The 20448-nt window shown below is 48.8% G+C and overlaps 1 protein-coding gene across 2 annotated transcripts in view; it reads right to left on the bottom strand.

Annotated features, from left to right (window-relative positions):
* LOC138468429 (zinc finger protein 615-like) overlaps positions 1 to 20089 on the bottom strand; it is a 99027-nt gene extending 78938 nt beyond the window's left edge. For both annotated transcript variants that reach the window (XM_069608988.1, XM_069608987.1), the window contains exons 1-2: positions 19998 to 20089; positions 12874 to 12997 (exon numbers count right to left, since the gene is read on the bottom strand). The gene's annotated coding sequence lies outside the window, so the exon portion shown is untranslated. The remainder of the gene's footprint in view (positions 1 to 12873; positions 12998 to 19997) is intronic.
* Between the last annotated feature and the right edge of the window lie 359 nt (positions 20090 to 20448).

The following is a 20448-nucleotide window of genomic DNA, read 5'->3' on the forward strand; positions in this document are numbered from 1 at the left end:
TAGCCTCGAACATACCGCCGGTTTATTTATTTAATATTATTTCGCCGGTTGGTATTTTTGCCACGACTCGATTCTAAAACGGCGTTTGTGTTCTCTTCTGTGACTCCAACCCAAGTCGAGCCCTTTGTTCCACTTTTTGGCGGGCTTCTCCACAGAAGCCTCCAAAAGTGGTGCCACTCTGTCTGGGTACCACAGGAGGTGTAGGAGGGGGTTTAGGCAACCTGGACTGAGTTACCTTGGTAACCCAAGTCGCACTCTTGTGTGATTGGCCCAAGTGGTGAGCCGGCCGGCTCACCACTTAGCATGTTTGATTGACAGCTAGGCTGAGTGAATGGGGTTGTGCTGCATAAAAGCAGGGCTTTGAGGACTGGAACTTCAGAAGACGCCACAGGACCTGAGAATCTGACAAGGGAGAAGCTGAGCCAACCTACCACGACGACACTACTGGCGGAGCCCTGCGGAACCGACTCACCACTTCCCGACGACAGAGAAGATCTCCCGGCTGGAGAGGCTTCTTCCCCTGACTGGTGGGCACAACCAGTTTACCTTCTTCTCTTCGCATCCCAGGCCGTCTTGTGGTCGAATTGCCCGTGCCAAGCACCCCGGCAACCGGATAGCCACTTACCACTGGACCGCAAATAAAAGGACCGCTCCTTTTACCTGAGAACTCCGTGGCTGGTTTCTTCCCTGGCAGTGTAACGGACTCCTGTCTTCCTCCCCAACGAGATCCTCTCTTCCCCCGGACGAAGCACCGACTTGCATCCGCTACCAGGAACAACTGCCCCCGCTGGAGTATTCTCACCACTTTAAGGTACCGTGTCCGCCAGGCCTCCCTTTCTAAAGATTGCTACAAGGTAATAATAACCCCTTAACCTTCTGGACTGGGCTGGCCGCCTTGACCTTCTAACTGGTCCCTTTCTTTTGGTCCAACTCTTTTTGAACCTTTGCAAGACTCTTGTGCACTTCAAGCGTGCGACCTTGGACAAATTTCGTTCTGATCCTCTTAAAGTGGATCCGGCCTTCTGAACTCTAACTTCACGGTTTTACTTGCCTTCCTCTCTTGTTTTGTTCTTATGAAAGTGTTGGGATCTGTTTCGTATTATACTCTGCTTTTCTCTCCCTTTTTAAACAGATTATTAGAGTGCCATCTGTGTTAAGCGCTCACCGCTGTCTGGAAATAAGTGGGGCTTTACTTAAGACTTGTCTAATATTCTTTTAAGGGAGTGTATATCTTTTAGTGACCGTGTGTTTTTGAATTGCTTACTATTAATGCCTGTGTGTTTTTCTAGATGTGGTTTTAAATAAATAATTATATCTCTTTTACACCAAGCTCTGCTCAGTGTTTACTTGTTCTACTATGTTCTTTTGACCTATTGTGAATACTCTGTATACTGCCTAACTCTTCTTGAGGGAAGTCTGACTGTTCAGCCACAGCTACCAAGTGAATCTGTGAGGTACAGACTGCTACCAAGTGGGTTTACTGCCAAACACCTGTAGTCTTAAGTCTTTCGCAGTGGTCCCAGAGGGAACTGCACAGGTTTCTGCCTAACACCATGGCGCTAATAGTGCCATGGCTACCTCCAACCTTGTAATGACCCCCACCGTCTTTAGCCCGCACCAAGTTGTTTCCTTTTGCAGGGTGTTAGAGCCTGGACAGCGTGGGACAGTGAAACAGCACTTCAGAAGCACTTCCACGAATGCACGTACAACACCTGCCTCGTACCAGCTATTGTTAGACCGGGTCCAGTGCCTATGCTGGAGTAGATGTATTTGCTCTGTGCTCTATGTCTATACTACAGCCCGTACACCTGCGGGTGTGGGGGCAGAGTCTCTTGGGGTCAGCATATGAAGCTATCAAGCTATGGTTTGTGACAGGGGAACGGAAGCTATGGGAGGTTATGGAGAAAAGGGAACAGGCGGGCAGAAATTCTTGCGTCCAGCATGTCATGCTATGGTTTGTGATGATGGGCTGTAAGGGAGGGCCGAGATTCTTGGATCTCAGCATTTCTTTGGATTGGGTAGAAAGACAAATGTGTCTGCACAATGCCCCTCTGTACCTTCTGCTGAACAGGACGACACACCAATGGAGTACCCAGGTCTGGAGAAAGCAAACATTATCAAGTGATTAATTCATCTACAATAAGAATGATCTAAATTAAACACTGCAAGCATTTGCATGAAGGATACAATGTATAATGGAAATGACCAGAGAAGGAGCCGGGTACCCCCCTCCACCCCCTCCCCCACCATCACAGCCACCCCCCATCACACTCACAGGAGAAAGGCTTAATGGACCCCGCCCCCTACCTCCTGCCCCCACACAATCACAGCCTCCCCCACCCCCCATCACACTCACAGGAGAAAGGCTGAATGGAAAGTTTGGGAGGGAAAAGCCAAGACTCCATTTATCTTGCAAAGACTCTCCTCTCACTGCAGCTCAGTGTGTCAGGCACCTGCAGCTCACCTCCAGGAAATGATGGCAGAATGACTGCTTCATCGCTTGTGCTGCGTTTCCCAGCCCAGGATTCAGCTTTTGAGATCTGAATGAGCAAGAAACCAGGGGGCGGTGCCAGGAACACCCCCACCACTCAGAACCCACAGAGGCGCTGAGTTCCCCTAACAAGCGTCTCCAGCAGCAGCTTCTTCTTCTTCTTGGGGTGACTCCAGAAACCCGGAGCCAGCGATTTCCAGCGAACTAGATGATGTTCACCAAAATAAGCACCAATCAGCCAACCATCCCCACTAGACCTCTTCCCACTTCCCGTCTCCCGCGCAAACTGAAGCAGGAGCCTACTCTGTTTATCCTGCACCCCTCTTCTTTTCCAACTGAACAGATCAGATAACCCCTGCACAACCACCCCAAAGCCACTCATCCCAACTCTGAGCGATTCCCTCTGCACATGAAACCTCACGCAATCCAACATATAATAAGGCACTGTCTCCGGGTAACCACAAGCCTGACATGCCGCCGAGGCAACTCTACCCATCATACACTTCCACCCTGCCAACCTTGCATGACTCACCCTAACGCGATTCAAAATAATTTCCTCCCTTCGAGCCAACTCTACACCCCATCAAACACCCGAGCATGCACCTCCCTGCACACAACTGCTGCCCCTTCAAACTCATATCCCACTGATCCTGCCACATATCCTGAATCTTGTCACGCACGCACCATCACATGTACCTCAGCCACACTCAACGGGACTTCCACATCCACCTTCCCCAACAGCGTCGCCCCATAAACAGCCCGATCCACCAATTCATTACCCAAGACCCCACAATGACTGGGGACCCAAGCCAACTCCACCACAGTAACCCCCGCAACACACTCCTCTAACCGCTGTCTAATGAGCACAACTATATCCCCCCTAACACAATTCCCCTCTTTGATTGCCAAGAATGCACTCATCGAATCCACAAACGCCACCACCTTAGCCAATTGTATCCCCATAATCGGAAGCATTGCCGTATTAACAGCCATCAACTCTGCCGTGCAGACAGACACATTATCCGACAACCTAACCACCCAAACCTCCTCATCCGTCCGAAAATAGCAAGCCATGCCAACCCTGTTCCTCTCCGGGTCCATGGAACCATCCGTATATACCTGAGCGCCAACTTTCCCCCCACATACTGCACCGCCAATCTCTTAATCACCCCCAATCACCACTCTTCTTGACCACCACCTTTGCCAAATCCAAACAGATAATTGGATCATGCTGCAACCAAACCGGCACCACATCTTCTACCATACACAAATCCCCCCCCCCCATTTGTTTCACCAACCTGTTCATATGGAACCCAAAAGTCCCACTTTCCTCTCCCAACTCCCACTCTTATAGGCATGCGACCAATTAACCACCAGACACTTCTTCACACGATGCCACACAATGAGGGACTTCCATCTCACCCAATACCTAGCACTCAGCTCCTCCCTTCTCAAACCCTGTTATGACAACGAATCACCCTCTGCACCAGTGCCCTAGCCTTTTTATACGCGATAATGTCCGCCACCACTTTAGCACGCATGGCCTTCAGCCGATTCGTCTTCATAATCTGAACAGCCACTGTAAAATCTGACGACCATCACAGGACCTCAGGTTTCCGGAAGAGCTTACCTCATGCCGGGGCCAGGTACGTCACAACACTCCGAAAGGTCCCTACCAGAGCCAAATCTAACTCATCCACAGTGGGCGGCACACCCGCCCCCTGAGCAGCACCCAACCCTGTCACACCACTTTCCAACCTTCACCCAATCCAAATTAGGGAAGTTACAACCCCTCGGGGCAGGACTTGCTGACTTCACCAACCTGATATCTACCTCTACGGATATAAACCCATGATCACTCCCATCTCCCCAGCCGTCCTCAGTTTCCACACATACTTAAAAACCAAAGAAGCTGATACCCAGGTCAAATCCAGGCAAGACCCCTTAACCGTATGAACATCAGTCCTAGTATGCCCTGGAGAGTTCAATAAAACAAGCCCACTCTCATCAGCCAACACCTCAAGACTAGCCCCATTAACGTCTGTCACAGAACTATTCCACAACGTATTGTGACAATTAAAATCACCACAAAAAAACATATCTGTCGCTCTGCCCCAAGTAAAAATTCAAAACAACCAACACATTCATCACCCACAAACAACCTCACACCAATCATCTCCAACTCCCCTCCAAACTCAATGATGGAACACTGAATAGCATTCTTCACCAAAATGCAAACCCCTCCCCCACGGCCCGCCACTCTATCCTTCCTAAACAACACATACCCCGGAAAACAGAAATGAATACCCTCTCATCCACGTCTCCTGAACACACACAACGTCAACATCACCAACCCTCAACAACTCCTTCTTGAACCATTCCCATGAATGAAACTTGAAGCCCATTCCCCAGCAAACTCCTCGCATTCCATTGCCAAAACCTCATACCACCAAACCCTCACAGGGGACGTCATCACCACTCATCAACCTACGAATATCCTCATCTGTGATATTTCCAATGTTTAAATACATGTTTGTGGCCTTCACCACTGCCTGCAACCTGTCCAATTTTGACTGACACTCTGGGGTCATATTAATAGTTGCTATAATAAAACACAACAAATACGCCATTCTGATAGTGTCACCCCCGCCAATCACCACCTCAACCACAAAGAATGAACCTCCCCCGCCTGCTTCAGCACTACAGCAGGACTATCCACCACAAGAACTCGCTCCGCCCGAACCTTAGGAACTGCTGCAGCATAACTGATGTTATGCTCACGTTCGTACACACAACCTTACAGGCCTCCACCTGCGCAACATACCCCCTAAAGGAAGCATCATGATCCCCACCACATTTGCAACACTTTGGTGTACATACCGAGACACAATCCCTAATATCATGGGGACCACCACCAACCACGTGGCCATACTCCGTACACTTATAGCACTGAAGAGGGGCTGGAACATATGGCTTCACCCTAAAACACTGATCCCCAAAAATACGTGCTCCGGCACCTCACACCCCCCAAACCGAATAGCCACCGTCGTAGAAATTAACCCCCATCAGGGCCTTTCCTACCCAACCGCCACACCGCCAAAAACCCCAACTCCTACAAGGAACTCACAATATCCTTATTAGGCACACACAGAGTTACCCCATAAATCACCCCCTTACACACAACACTGAAACAGGATGTCTCCCAGGACAGCCCAAATCCAATGCCTTGTTCCTGGTCTCCTGACCCACACCATTAACCAACAAATGCCCCCATTGATTACCTAGACAGACTGCACAGCACCAATCCCTTTCCGGACCCACTCTGATACCACAAAGGGTCTAACTCCAATAAGATCCTGATCGGGCTTTGCCGACTTTATAACCAACTTGTTTTATATATGGGTTGACAGTACTAGGGGAATGTTAAGTGTTGCTATGGGGATGGTGAGCATTCATGATGTGCTGTCATTGGTCATTGCACGGTTGAGGTCACAATGCACTGCTATGGAACGTTGGCACTTGTTATGTATTGTATTTGAGGCAGTTGGAGATCTGATGCTGTGCTGGTTGGGGGTCTCAACTATCTGTCTGATTTATGCTCAAATAAATCTACATATAATCTTACCTGGTGTGTCCTGCCTCGCTACATTGGCGACGATGATGAGATGGAAGAATGAGGAGCACTCAGGAGCGGTGAGGAGAGCCCGCGCTAGCCTTGATGGTGAAGGAGTACCTGGTCCTGAGACCCCCAACCCGGCAAAACGTTGCAGCCCAATCTGTGTCCTGGGAGTCCACTCAACGATCACAAATCCGCTTGTTCTAGCCCTCTTCCCATCGGAGCGGTCCTGGAAGAGTGGATCGCTGCTTGCTCTTTGTACGGTGTGGCAGGCACTGTGTGACGTTGCCCGATACCTGCGGGGGCAGAGGTCTGTGGATTCCGACCCCAGGTGTTGTTGGGTTGCGACGCGACCGCCGGTGACTTATGTTGCAGGTTGCAGGACACAGCTGATGTGTTGCCACGGGACTGTCTGCCGGAGTGACGCCACGAGTGCGGAACGGAGCGGGGAGTGTTGTTGCTCTCAACGAGTCGTATCTGGATCGAGCGGATTGTCTCGGTGCGCTGCGAGGTATGGGCGATTCCGGTCTCCTCCTCCTGGAGACGTAACGCCTTCTTACGTGATGCACATTTGGTACATTGACGGCGAGTGCGTACTTGGTCACGTGACAGCATCACTTTTTTTTTTCGTTGGTTTGGACGCAGCTTGCCTCAGAGTGTTGGAACCATGCTCTGATCTTGGGAAGCATCAAGGAGATTCACCACCCGCCCAGGGCCCGTTTGGGAAGGCGCCAACATGTTATCCGACTGAAGTAAAAGGTGTAACTTACTGACATTGGTCCAGGTGAGGAGGAACGTGGCATCTTTACAAAGAAGCATTATTTGCTGACTACGTCTGCACGTTGTATTTGGGTACATACGGGTGTAGTGTTAAGTCAGTGTTTTCTGTTAAGGTTGGAGAAATGGAATAAAATTTTCGGGTGGCACGTGTGAAGAAGAGCACAACAAGCTATAGAGGATACTGTTAACATGGCTATGTCTGGTGTCCCTGAGCAGCAAATGTTCATGCCTACCCCAGGCCCACCTAGAATCAAGTGGGGCCCATGGAAAAGGGGATTTTTACATTATGTTAAGGCAACTTGTGGCAATGGAATGTCTAGGGAGAGGAAGGTATCCATGTTAATGCACTTTTTGGGCTATGAAGGGCAAAGAATTTATGAAACACTGCCTGATGTTGCGAAATTGGACATGGAAGGGGGTGGTAATGACTTTGACTATGCTTTGCTTAAACTAGATAAACATTTTGAGTCAAAAATCAACACTGTGTTGGAACGATACCATTTTGGAATGAGATTCCAACATGATGGCGAGACAGTAGAAGAATATATTACAGCTTTGAGCCACTTGTCATTGAATTGCAAATTTGGTGGGTTGTTGGACGAACATATAAGGGATCAGTTCATGTTACATTGTTCAAATGATAACATCAGGGAGGAGGTGTGGCTGAAGGATGATCCCAATTTAGATGAAGTTATAAGTATTGCTAAGAGGATAGAACACACTTTACAGTGTGTGGCAAAATTGAGTACTAAAGAGTCAAAATCTTTGCAGCCTATTGAAGTTTTGAAGATTGGTGACAGTAAGAAAGGGGGTACTAAGGAAAAATGAAAATCGAGAAACAAGCATGTAAGAGGGAATGACATTGCTCAGAGCAAGAGTGGGGCAAGTCAAGCTCTACTGAGTAATAAAAATACACAGAAGGATGTTGCGCATAGAGGTCCAAGAAGAGATGAACGTTTATGTTTTAGGTGTGGAAGTGCACGCCATTTATAAACTTCGCCAATATGTCTTGGCCGACGAGCAAATTGCAATAAATGTAAGAAGTGGGGGCATTTTGAAAACAGCTGTAAGAATTATCGTATTAGTGGGGCAAAGGGGACCATGTTTGTTGAGAATTGTGAGGTCGGGTCGTCAGGAGAAGGTGAAGAGTCCGAGAATGAGGTGGTCACAGTTAATATGGTAAAATGTTCGGAGAGTGATGAGTGCGAACATCCTGCTGCGTGGGTTAAGGTGAATGGACAAGAAGTAAGAATGTTAGCGGACTCGTGCTCAAAGATTACACTGATGTCGAGGGTTACCTATGAAGACATAGTACATGGTCGAATGGAAGATTTAATCCCATCTGATAAGAATCCTGGAGATTATAATGGTGGGAAAATAAAGTTGTTGGGATGCTGCATGGCGCATTTCAGTTTTAAAGGGAGAACGACATATGGCAAAATATATGTTACAAAGAAAGGGGAAACCTTACTCGGGTGGAGAGAACAAAGAGGATTGGGCATCAAACTGGATCCTAATAGCGAAGAACAAGTCCTGAATATTGGTAATGTGAGGGGAGCTGGCAAAGTGGGAGATGTTGGCAATGACTTGATAGGGAAATATCCCAAAGTCTTCAATAATGGGGTAGGATATCTCAGGGGTATGGTACACAAAATTACGTTGAGGGATGGGAGTAAGCCTGTATGTGCAAAACTCAGACCGTTGCCTATGACAATGCGTGATGCTGTGAAGGACAAACTAATGAAATTGGAAAAGGCGGGTATCATTGAACCAGCTAATGCTGTAGAGTTGATTTCCCCAGTTGTGGTGGTAAGAAAGCCTAGTGGAGAATTGAGAGTTTGTATAGACTTGAGGGAATTAAATAAGTGTGTTATAGCTGACCGACACCCACTTCCCAATATGGGCGAATTACTGAGTCGAATTGGTAATGCTAGGTTCTTCGCAAAGCTAGATATGGCAAGTGCATATCATCAAATTGATTTAGATGTTGAATCGCGGAAACTTACAGCATTTATTACTTATGAGGGGATATATCAATTCCAACGCATGTCGTTTGGGCTAATATCTGCTTCATCAGTGTTTCAAAAAGTGATGGACAAGTTACTAAAGGGAGTGAGTGATGTCTGGTGCTTCCAAGACGATGTGTTAGTGTGTGGGAAAACTGAGGAGGCATTGAGGGAAAAAGTGGAAGAGGTCCTAAAGATAGTCAAAGTGGGTCATTACGACCCTGGCGTTAAGGGTTTAACAGCGCCGTAAAAGGTGTCGGCGCCGTTAAACCCTTAACGCCTGATTACGAGGTCCCTTTGCGGGACCCGACCTTAACGGCTGGTTTTATCAGCCATTAAAGTAGGGTGCCGCAAAGGGACCTCGGTGCTAATTACGGTACCGCAATTTGCGGTACCGTACTTAGCACCTTCCCCAGTCCCATTGAGCCCTATGGGGCGGGAATGGGGAAGGGCCATGGTGAAATGGGGAAATACCGCCCCGCCAACCTTGGAATGGGGCGGTATTTCACCATGGCGGACTCGTTACAACACCGGCACCAACCATGGTGCTAATAGCGCCATGGTTTAGCGCCGGGGTTGTAATGAGGGCCAAAGATCGTGGAATTACGTTACGAGCACAGAAGTGTGTCTTTTGCACCCGTACAGTGGAGTATTTGGGCCATGAAATATCGGAGGGAGGCCTTAAACCAAGGAGAGATTTGGTTGATGGGATAAGAAGAATGCAAGTTCCGAGAAACAAGGCAGAATTGAGATCATTTTAGGTACCATAGAATTCTATCATCGTTTTGTAGAAAACTTTGTGGATAAAGTAACAAATTTGAGAGCTTTGCTAAAGAAAGGTGTTGAGTTTGATTGGGATAGGAGCTGCCAAAAGGAATTTGAAGAAATAAAATTGAGAATCGATATGGCGAAACCATTAGCTATGTACGACACCAGGAAGAGGACTATTCTATCGGTAGATGCTAGCGAAATGGGGATTGGCATTGTTATGTCCCAAGTGGGAGCGGATGGTACTGAAGGTGTGGTGTTACATGCTTCCCGGATGTTGAAAGGGGCTGAGTTGAATTACTCGGTTCTAGAAAAGGAGGCCTTAGCGTGTCATTGGGGAATTGAGAAACTTAAAAATGTTGTGTGGGGTCAGGAATTCACTTTGAGAACTGACCATAGACCGTTAAAGGCAATTTTTGAAAATAAAGGTCTTGATAAAGTTTCAAGGAGAGTTGCCTGCTGGGTAACTAGGTTACAATGTCTTAAATTTAATATGGAAGTTGTTCCTGGTAAAAGCAATGTACAAGCGGATTATGCTTCAAGATTGATAGTGGAGGGTAGCGATGATGGGGAGGGTGATAAATGTGGTGATGTTGGAAATATGGTATTTGCTACTACGGAAAGGGTGATACAGAAGGAAGAGTGGGTTGAAGCTTTCCAGTCTGACGACAGATGGAGGCGTGTTATGGGTTTTGTCAGGGAAGGTTGGCCGGAAGAGATTGTTGTCGGGAGAGGAAAGATCATTGTGGGAAGTGAGATTGGAATTGTCTGTGAGAGATGGCGTACTATATCGGTGGGACAAGTTGGTTGTTCCTGGGAGTTTGGGAAGAAGGTTGGTGGAAATTGCCCACTGTGGTCACGTGGGCGTCTGCAAGACAAAGGATGTTATAAAGGCTGATTATTGGTGGCCGTGTTGTGACCGTGAAAACGAGAGAGCAGTTGGTGAATGTGCAGTTTGCATCAGATCAGGAAAAAACATTTCAGCTGTGGTGCAGCCAGTGAGAAAAACGATGGTACCAGAAGGTGTCTGGCAGGATCTTGCCATTGATATTCTTGGTCCTGTTGATATGGGTAAGGGACGAGGAAGGTTTGTTATTGCCTTGATAGATATTTTTTCAAGGTGGACGGAGTTTAAAATATTGAGGGATGTTACAAGTCAATCCGTTGTGGAGTTTTTAGCGAATGTCTTTGAGATGGAGGGATTGCCAAGGAGCCTCCTCACAGACAATGGTCCACAATTCAAGGGTAAATTATTTCAAGAATATGTGTTCAAATGTGGGATACTGCACAAGAAGATGGTATGGTTGAGAGAATGAATCGATGTATATTAGAAGGGATTCGAGGAGCAAGTGCATGTGGTAGCGACCGTAGTGTTGCTGTCAAAGAGCGTCTGTATGCTTTGCGGATGGCCCCAAATGCTGAAACGGGGGTAAGTCTCTTCGAACTGATGAGGGGGCGAAAGGGAAACACTGTGATGTCACCTGCTTGTCTGGGTAGAGTGAGGGAAACGAATGAAGTGGTAGAGGAAGTGAAGAAAAGGATGGAAGAACAAAAGGGAAAATGGGTCAAGAAGATGAATGAGAAAACTCCCATGAGGAAGGCAACAACAGTTGAGGTAGGTGATTGGATCAGAATACGGAAACCTGTGATAAATAGGAAGGGAGATCTGTTGTATTCTGATCCTGTTAGAGTAGTCCATGTGTTCAAGGGGGCCGTTAGGATAGAAAGCGGCCAAATGTGGAATTTATCAAGAGTTGCGAAGATAAGAAAGTAGGTATCACAAATGATCCTTGTACCATGCCAACGGTGTAATGCCTGTTGATGTTATGTTGATATTTCCATCATTTGTTCTATGCTATGTTAAATTTAGGTTTCATTTGTAATTTTTTTTTGTTATTTCGGATAAGGGGGGGGGGGTGTTATATATATGGGTTGACAGTACTAGGGGAATGTTAAGTGTTGCTATGGGGATGGTGAGCATTCATGATGTGCTGTCATTGGTCATTGCACGGTTGATGTCACAATGCACTGCTATGGAATTTAGGCACTTGTTATGTATTGTATTTGAGGCAGTTGGAGATCTGATGCTGTGCTGGTTGGGGGTCTCAACTATCTGTCTGATTGATGCTCAAATAAATCTACATATAGGGCCTCATTACACGGATGGCGGAGAACCATGGCGCTATTAGCGCCATGGTTCATGCCGGTAAAATACTGGCACCGCCTTGGCGGAAAGGGGAATTACCGCCCCATTCCAAGGTTGGCGGGGTGGTAATTCCCACTTCCACCACTGCCCTTCCCCATTCCCATTTTCGCCCCATAGGGCTCAATGGGAATGGGGGAGGCTCTAATTACGGTACCGCAAATTGCGGTACCGTAATTAGCTCCCTGGGTCCCTTTGCGGGTTGGTTTTTAACGCCTGCAAAAAGCAGGCGTTAAATCCCCCAACCCGCAAAGGGACCTCGTAGTAAGGTGGTAAGGATTTACCGGTACCGGTAAATCCTTACCGCCATCCGTGTAATGAGGCCCATAATCTTACCTGGTGTGTCCTGCCTCGCTACACATCTGCCAACACAACTCTACCTCCATAGGTTCAAACCCAGACTCACCTACTTACTGCTGTACACCACCAGAAACCCACTGTCCTCCACCCTCCGATCCACATGGGATGTACTACGAAGGAGCACCCCGCTTTCATCCCCATGCGATCCCATCTTTCTCCCCCCATCATCAACACAGGCTACCGCCAAACCATCTACCAGAGACTGGTGACCACCACCCGCCCCCAATTTCTCTTTCCCACATCCCCCTCGTAATCTTTCTCCCTCACTTCTCCCCCTCCAGTCCTAAGGGCCCCCTTGTCAGATACACCACCACCAACCCCTGCAGACCCAAGGGTACCCTTACTGCCCAATGCATCACCCCGCCCAGGAGCAGCCCTTTCTCCATCTTGCACCCCACACCTGAGTTCGGCTTTAATTTAGGAATTCAAAGAGGTCCTTCGAAATGTTTCTCATTTTAGTTGGGGGGAGTGAATACACCCTCTGAAAAAAGTGGGTGGGCTCTACCTGTACCCTCGACTTGAGCCATGGCAAACTGGGCAAAAATAATGAAAGCGAAGTAAACGCACATTTTTATTGCTCCAGTCTGCATTATGTTTGCCAATTTGCTGTAAGCGTTACAGTGACTGCCGCAGAGACTAATCCACTTACTTGAATTAGGTGATCCTCGGTTCCGGGCTCCCAATCTCAGGCACGGCACATGGACAGCAGCAGGAGGCCGGGTGGGCTGGCTCTGGCGGTGGAATCTGCAGATCAACTCAGTCACGGTGCAGTCCTGCAAGGTAAGGATTAAAAAAAGCAATGAGTAAAAGCTGCCCACAAGCAGCGGGCTCATGTAGTGTGCGCCGCTTGCGGTCCCACCAACACTTCCACCCGATTGACTGTAAAAGACTGCTGCCGGTAGCCAATCGGTTGGAGTATTGGACGGGACCAAAAACTGCATTGAAAACCCAGAGGTTAGGCAGGTAAATTGCACTCGCCTTCTCCTGAGTATTGCCCACTCATATCGGCAGACAGGAGCACCCACCACACACGTACCACTGTTAGCCTCCCCGACGCCAAACACATAAAGCCCCCGCCAGCAGTAAAACACACTGCCACTCCCGTAGCAACCCGTCACGCCTGTTATGTTGTTTGGTTGTTATGAAAAAGGAGGAGTGTTATGTGTCACGCCTCCCGGGAGAATGGTAGCTCCCAAGACTCATGTAATCGTAACATGGTGCCAAACATGTGACCAACTTAATGAAAAGAATGAGCCGCTTCCGGTTCGTCAGTCGATCCCAAGCTGACTCCTGCATCCTTTGTTCATGGGCACCACGCTGGTGTGGCGCAGCCTGCTGAGGCCCTGTCACGTGGCCCTGCATTTGGACGGTGCCCCTGCTGGGCAACACCGCCCCCATGGCATGTCTCTGCCATGTGATCACGGTCATGTGGGTGCAACTCCGGCCTGGGTGCCCCTAGAGCTGTGGTTGCTGTCTGGCGGGTGCCCCTAGAGCCGTGGCTGCTGTGTGCCCCTAGAGCTGTGGCTGCTGTGTGTTGGGTGCCCCTAGAGCCGTGGCTGCTGTCTGCCCCTAGAGCTGTGGCTGCTGTGTGCCCCTAGAGCTGTGGCTGCTGTGTGCCCCAAGAGCCGTGGCTGCTGTGTGCTGGGTGCCCCTAGAGCCGTGGCTGCTTTGTGCCCCTAGAGCCGTGGCTGCTGTGTGCTGGGTGCCCTTAGAGCTGTGGCTTCTGGGTGCTGTGTGCCCCTAGAGCCGTAGCTGTTGTGTGCCCCTAAAGCCGTGGCTGTTGTGTGCCCCTAGAGCCGTGGATGCTGTGTGCCCCTAGAGCCGTGGCTGCTGTGTGCCCCAAGAGCCGTGGCTGCTGTGTGCTGGGTGCCCCTAGAGCCGTGGCTGCTTTGTGCCCCTAGAACTGTGGCTGCTGTGTGCTGGGTGCCCCTAGAGCCGTGGCTGTTGTGTGCCCCTAGAGCCGTGGCTGCTGTGTGCCCCCAGAGCTGTGGCTGCTGTGAGCGCCTAGAGCCATCGGCTGCTGTGTGCTTTAAGAATACATACTATTTACAGGTCAAGGGCACGGCGATGGGGGCGGCTTTCACCCCTATTATGCGATCTTGTATATATGGCAGTTTGAGAAGTCTCTCATTCTACATGATTCCAACCCCTTTCTCTCGGCCATGCGTCTCTATAAGAGGTATATAGATGATATAATTATTGTCTGGATACAACAAAGGGCGACTATACTGCCTTTCTCCCATGGATTAACACCTTGAATCCACATATAAAGTTTACTATGTCAACCAGCAACAATTCACTTCCATTTCTGGATCTGGCCATTAAGATTGACACAGACCGCATTTTTGTGGATTTTTTTCGTAAAGAAACAGATCGGAATACCATTTTACGATTTGATAGCTTTCACCCTCAGGCCCTGAGGGAGAGTATCCCCTATGGGCAGTTTCTGAGAGCCAGGCGAAATTGCACTAGAACCAGTGACTATTCTATACAAGCTGGCATTATCTCCAAGAGATTGATGGCTAGAGGGTACCCCCTATACCTATTGAAACAGACTCTTAAAAGAGCCAGATACCAACACCGTGATACCCTACTCACCGGGCAGAATAGGCCAGATATCACTAATCAACGCATTGTATGCGCTACTACCTTTAACTCTTATCACAAAGAGTTGAAAAATATGATAAACAAACACTGGCATCTTCTCCAACTTAACAATCCTGATCTAGAGCGCCCGCTGTTCGCTTTTAAAAAGGGCAGAAATCTCAAGGGCTGGCTCTCACAAGCAGATTGTATGAAAACTGTCCCCCAGCAAGCAACCATTCATTCGCAATGGGGTTTTCAAGCAATACTAGGACACTTTCCATGCGGGTTCTGCAACGCATGCAAATCAACTTCGGCCTGCTCCACAGTCATCATTAATGAGAGATCATGGTCCCTCAAACAACACACTACATACAACTCCACCAACGTGATTTATGTTATTATATGCCCATGTAAGAAATCATATATAGGAAAAACAGCAAGACCTATAAAAACTAGGATTTCAGAGCATAAGTCGAGAATCCGCCTTAACACCTGTAATGCCCCACTAGTATCACACTTTTTGGAGTGTGGACACAATTGCGACGACTTTAAGTAGTGGGTGCTGGAACGTGTTGTAGGGACGGATCGACTCAATACTGCAGCAAGACTCTCAACGTGCTGTAGGGACGGATCGACTCAATACTGCAGCAAGACTCTCCCAACGGGAACAATGGTGGATGTACCAGACTGATAGTTATCACAAGGGTCTGAATCACCAAGAAGAATGGCTCCACTGCATTACTTGAAGGTACATAGATGTCCCTCTGCCCTTTTTAATGTGGGTGCCCCAGCTGGGGCACGACCTGGGGCCTTGCTTGAATATAAAGGGGCCGGTTTAGGGGTAAGGACATCACACACCTTTACAGGTACAGTGCTCTGATGGTCCCATCTTGATCGAGATTGAACACACAATGCCTTGCTTAGGTTGATATTGTGTGGAGTCCAAGCTTATGCCCTCCTTTACTCATAAGTGCTTCATGAGACATATGGTCAACTTTTGCTATCCTTCCCAGGATACAAGCATCATAACACGGTGGTAGTGATTGTATAGCCAGATATATACGGACCGCGACAGTAGGATCTGTTTGAGTGTCCCGAAGCCCCCCTCCCCCTTTGGAGGGAGAGTTGTTTTCTCTTCCTTTCCCCTCCATCCCCCCCCTTTTTCCTTCTTCCCTCCTTTTTTGTACTATCAGGGTCCCATTGCTGAACACACATGGAGTAACATACAAGGTTTACTTTCTCTTTAAGAAACCACTCGTTGGATCCTACGTCACATGACCGCGAGTAGAGATCACGTGACTCTCAGGTTTCCACTATTTCAGGAAGCGATAGCAGCTGGGAGGCCAGCTTCCAAACATTCGGGATACATGCAAGGGCCGCCGGAACAAACCACACGCAGACTCGTACATGGTCCCGTATTCCCGTGCTTGCGACTGAGCGAGCGAGTGCCCCGCGGAACAGATGCATTTTTCTACCGTGAACAAGGTAAGGAAACGTTTGCCCTTTTCCATTTTCTCCTTCTTTCTGCCTCCATCTCTCGTCTCCATCTTGGTGGCCACCAATACTTTACGGGGTTCAGGAAGTGAACGCCACGTCTGGTGCACACATACCGCACCAGCGGCTGCACTGACTGTCGTGGTAACACATCGAGGTGCATCCACGACGGCATGCGGCTGCTGACTCTGGAAATGTTTTTTTGCAAATAGTGGCTAACACCATTTGGCTGTTTTATGGCTACGGAGCCAGTTGATGACGCGGTTCACCAACTAGCATCACCCCATAGGGGCTAATCGGTACTGACATAAGCCAAGTCTGGCTTAAAGGTGAGCCTGTTCCAACGTGCTCCATACTTTATGACAAGGCCGTAACTCTATTTGAATGGAAGAATGCAGGAATATATCCCTGCCCTGCTTTTCATGTGGTTACAGTAATACACAATGGCTGCTCAACACTGCTGCTCACTGATTCGAACATATCAGATTAGAGCAGTTCAGCGGATGGGACACATGTGTTTAGGCAGCAAGTCGGCATTAACATAGATCTATGACTCATAGATGTCTCTTGTGCTCTAAGACTATGGGCCTCATTACAAGGATGGCGGTAGGGATTTACCGGTACCGGTAAAATACCGGTAAATCCATACCGCCTTACTACGAGGTCCCTTTGCGGGTTGGGGGATTTAACGCCTGCTATTTGCAGGCGTTAAAATCCAACCCGCTAAGGGACCTCGGAGCTAATTACGGCACCGCAAAATTGTGGTGCCGTAATTATTGCCTTCCCCATTTCCATAGAGCCCTATGGGGCAGAAATGGGAATGGGGAAGGGCAATGGCGGAAAGGGGAGTTACCGCCCCTCCAACCTTGGAATGGGGCGGTAAATCCCCTTTCCGCCAAGGCGGTGCCGGTATTTTACCGGCATGAGCCATGGCGCTAATAGCGCCATGGCTCACCGCCTACCGGGTAATGAGGCCCTATGTACTCTCTGTGGCTGCTTTGCTAGACACTCTCTTTTTCTTCTTTTCAGCCGGCAGCTATCTAGCTGGTGGAAGCAAGATTGAATTCTTCTCTTCAATGAAGTGAATTTCACTCCATCAAGACACCATAATACCCCATCACTGAGGGGTCCACTCTTTCCTGTGTTTGTACCCAGGAGGAGCTGGGGTTTTTTCCCATTTCCACAAGGTTTGGATTTCCACGTTGTATGGATGATTGGTTGGGCGTGCTGTCCTGTTTTTTGTATGTATATGCCACTGGTATTGTATTAATTTAGGCCCTCATCTGCCGACCACCTGGTGGGTTGGATTTATTTAATTGAAGATCCACGCTGGGTCTAGTGGGGTGGAATATATTTCTACATCCCGAATCTTATTATAGATTCTGCAGTATGACTCTATGGAGGTATTTATTGCATTGATTGGATTCTCGAGGAGCACCATATCGTAACGTGTTATGTGGAGCATTTGTGGGGCTGCTAGGCTAGGTCAAGGATTTTTTTAATATGCGGTTTTTAACCATGGTATATTTCCGTTTTTCTTTTTTCCTTTGTTTTTTTCTTTCTATTCTCTGATATATTTTAGTGAAGAACTGGATAAAGAAGGAAGGCAAGGACTATATACATACATAAAAGAAGAATCTGGTCATGGAAGGACACAAGGGGCCTCATTACAACTCAGGCGGTAAGGGGTTTACGGCGCCGTAAACAGCGCCGACCCTTACCGCCTGAGTACGAGGTCCCTTAGCGCCATGGCGGATTTAACACCTGCTTTTAGCAGGTGTTAAAATCCATGGCGCTAAGGGACCATGGAGTTAATTACGCCACCGTAATTTACGGTGGCGTAATTAACGCCTTCACCACTCCCATTATGCCCTATGGGGCAAAAATGGGAATGGGGAAGGGTAAATGGGGATTGGGGACTTACCGCCCCGCCAAGGTCGGAATGGGGCGATAAGTCCGCCAACCACCATGGCGTAAACGAAGTTTACGCCATGGTGGTAAAGTCACGGCCCAGGCGGTAACTTACCGCCTGGGTCGTAATGAGGCCCAAGGACTAACTTTAAGACGCCTTTCCGTTGACCATATAAATCCATTGCTGTTCCTATATTTTACAAACATTTGCGTCCTGTCCTGAGGAAGACGACTGTTAAGCCATCCCTCTCTTTTTTCGAAAAGAGACGGATGCCTTAGACAATTTTTGAGGTCGTCGAAACTACCCAATCGTGACACATGAGAATGGTGGAAGTCACACTAGGTGCCGGTGGTTGACTGTTTAGGTCGAAATTGTGACAAGCGTTGCAGGTGGCACCTCTTACATATCTTGCACTGCAAGCTTGTCCATTAATTTGTATAAATAATTTCTGTCACTTTAGAATATGATACTGGAGAGGTGTCGTAATTTTGTAATTTTTGCATTTCTCAAATTTTTCTTATTTTCTATTCTTAATTGTTGGAATAGTTGCAGCTAGACTCAGAATTATTTTTTGAACTGTGCATGCATTTCGAGATTGGGGTTAGTATTAGGACCTTAATAAGGTATTCATTTTTTTATTTTTATGCTCCCCTTCTCACTCTTTGCACCTTTCCAATCTGCTCTGATCCTCCCCGGTAGATTGGTTTCCCCTTTTCCCCTTTCCTTTCTCCCTGGGGGGGCTATTGCACTTTGCACTTTGTATTCATCCTGCATTGCAGGGAGCTTAGGTGGTTGTCATGAACTTTATCTGTATATATTCTATATTGATTGTCTGTTTTTATGCTGTTTTATGATGGATTCAGTACCATATGTTATGTGATTTGATATGTAAACAATAAAGATAAATTGATTTTATTATCCTTGATCTGGCCTATCCCCTCATTTGGGCTCCCATACAATGGTTACTTATTTTGCTTGAGTGTCTCAGCAATTTGTCCCGCGTCACCCACATCTTCTTGTTTATTTGTTTTAGTTACTCCCCAGGGTTTACGCGGTAGGGGATGCCTATCCTTGATCAAACATTAGTACAAGTGGCTGCTGCTCGCCCCTAGAGCCGTGGCTGCTGTGAGCCCCTAGAGCTGTGGCTGCTGTGCGCCCCTAGAGCCGTGGCTGCTGTGTGCCCCCTAGAGCAGTGGCTGCTGTGTGCTGTGCGCCCCTAGAGCCGTGGCTGCTGTGTGCTGTGCGCCCGTAGAGCCGTGGCTGCTGTGAGCCCCTAGAGCCGTGGCTGCTGTGTGCCCCTAGAGCCGTGGCTGCTGTGTGCCCCCTAGAGCCGTGGCTGCTGTGTGCCCCTAGAGCCGTGGCTGCTGTGTGCTGTGCGCCCGTAGAGCCGTGGCTGCTGTGAGCCCCTAGAGCCGTGGCTGCTGTGTGCCCCTAGAGCCGTGGCTGCTGTGTGCCCCCTAGAGCCGTGGCTGCTGTGTGCCCCTAGAGCCGTGGCTGCTGTGCGCCCCTAGAGCCGTGGCTGCTGTGTGCTGGGTGCCCTTAGTGCCGTGGCTGCTGTGTGCCCCTAGAGCCGTGGCTGCTGTGTGCCCCTAGAGCTGTGGCTTCTGTGTGCTGTGCGCCCCTAGAGCCGTGGCTGCTGTGTGCCCTTAGAGCCGTGGCTGCTGTGAGCCCCTAGATCCGAGGTATGTGGCTCCAGAGCCCCTTCCCCTCCCCGCACCCCACGAGAACCCCAATAATCACGTGAAAGCGAGCTGAGGAGTCACGTGGGCAGCGTAGCGCACCTGGCGGGCGGGCGTCCCAGTCCCGAGACGCAGCCGACGGAGTGAACGTTCAAGCCGTCTCCAGCGGCGAATCCGGAGAGCCGGACGGTCAATGGACATGCGCAGTGCAGAGACACCGACCAGCAGAGCATAGACACCGAGCATCAGAGCATGCGCAGTGCAGAGACACCGACCAGCACAGCATGCGCAGTGCAGAGACACAGACCATCAGAGGCTGCGCACTGCAGAGACACAGATCATTGGAGCATGCGCAGTGCAGAGACACCGAGCATGAGAGCATGCGCAGTGCAGAGACACGGACCATCAGAGGATGCGCAGTGCAGAAACACCGAGTATTAGAGCATGCGCAGTGCAGATACACCGACCATCAGATCATGCACATTACAGGATGTGCAGAACGTGGATTCAGAAAAGAGCTTGCGCTTTGTAAAAATCTGGCCACAAAAAGCGC

This window comes from Ambystoma mexicanum, chromosome 4q (assembly GCF_040938575.1).
Source record: "Ambystoma mexicanum isolate Mex_15411 chromosome 4q, UKY_AmexF1_1, whole genome shotgun sequence".
Taxonomy (NCBI): domain Eukaryota; kingdom Metazoa; phylum Chordata; class Amphibia; order Caudata; family Ambystomatidae; genus Ambystoma; species Ambystoma mexicanum.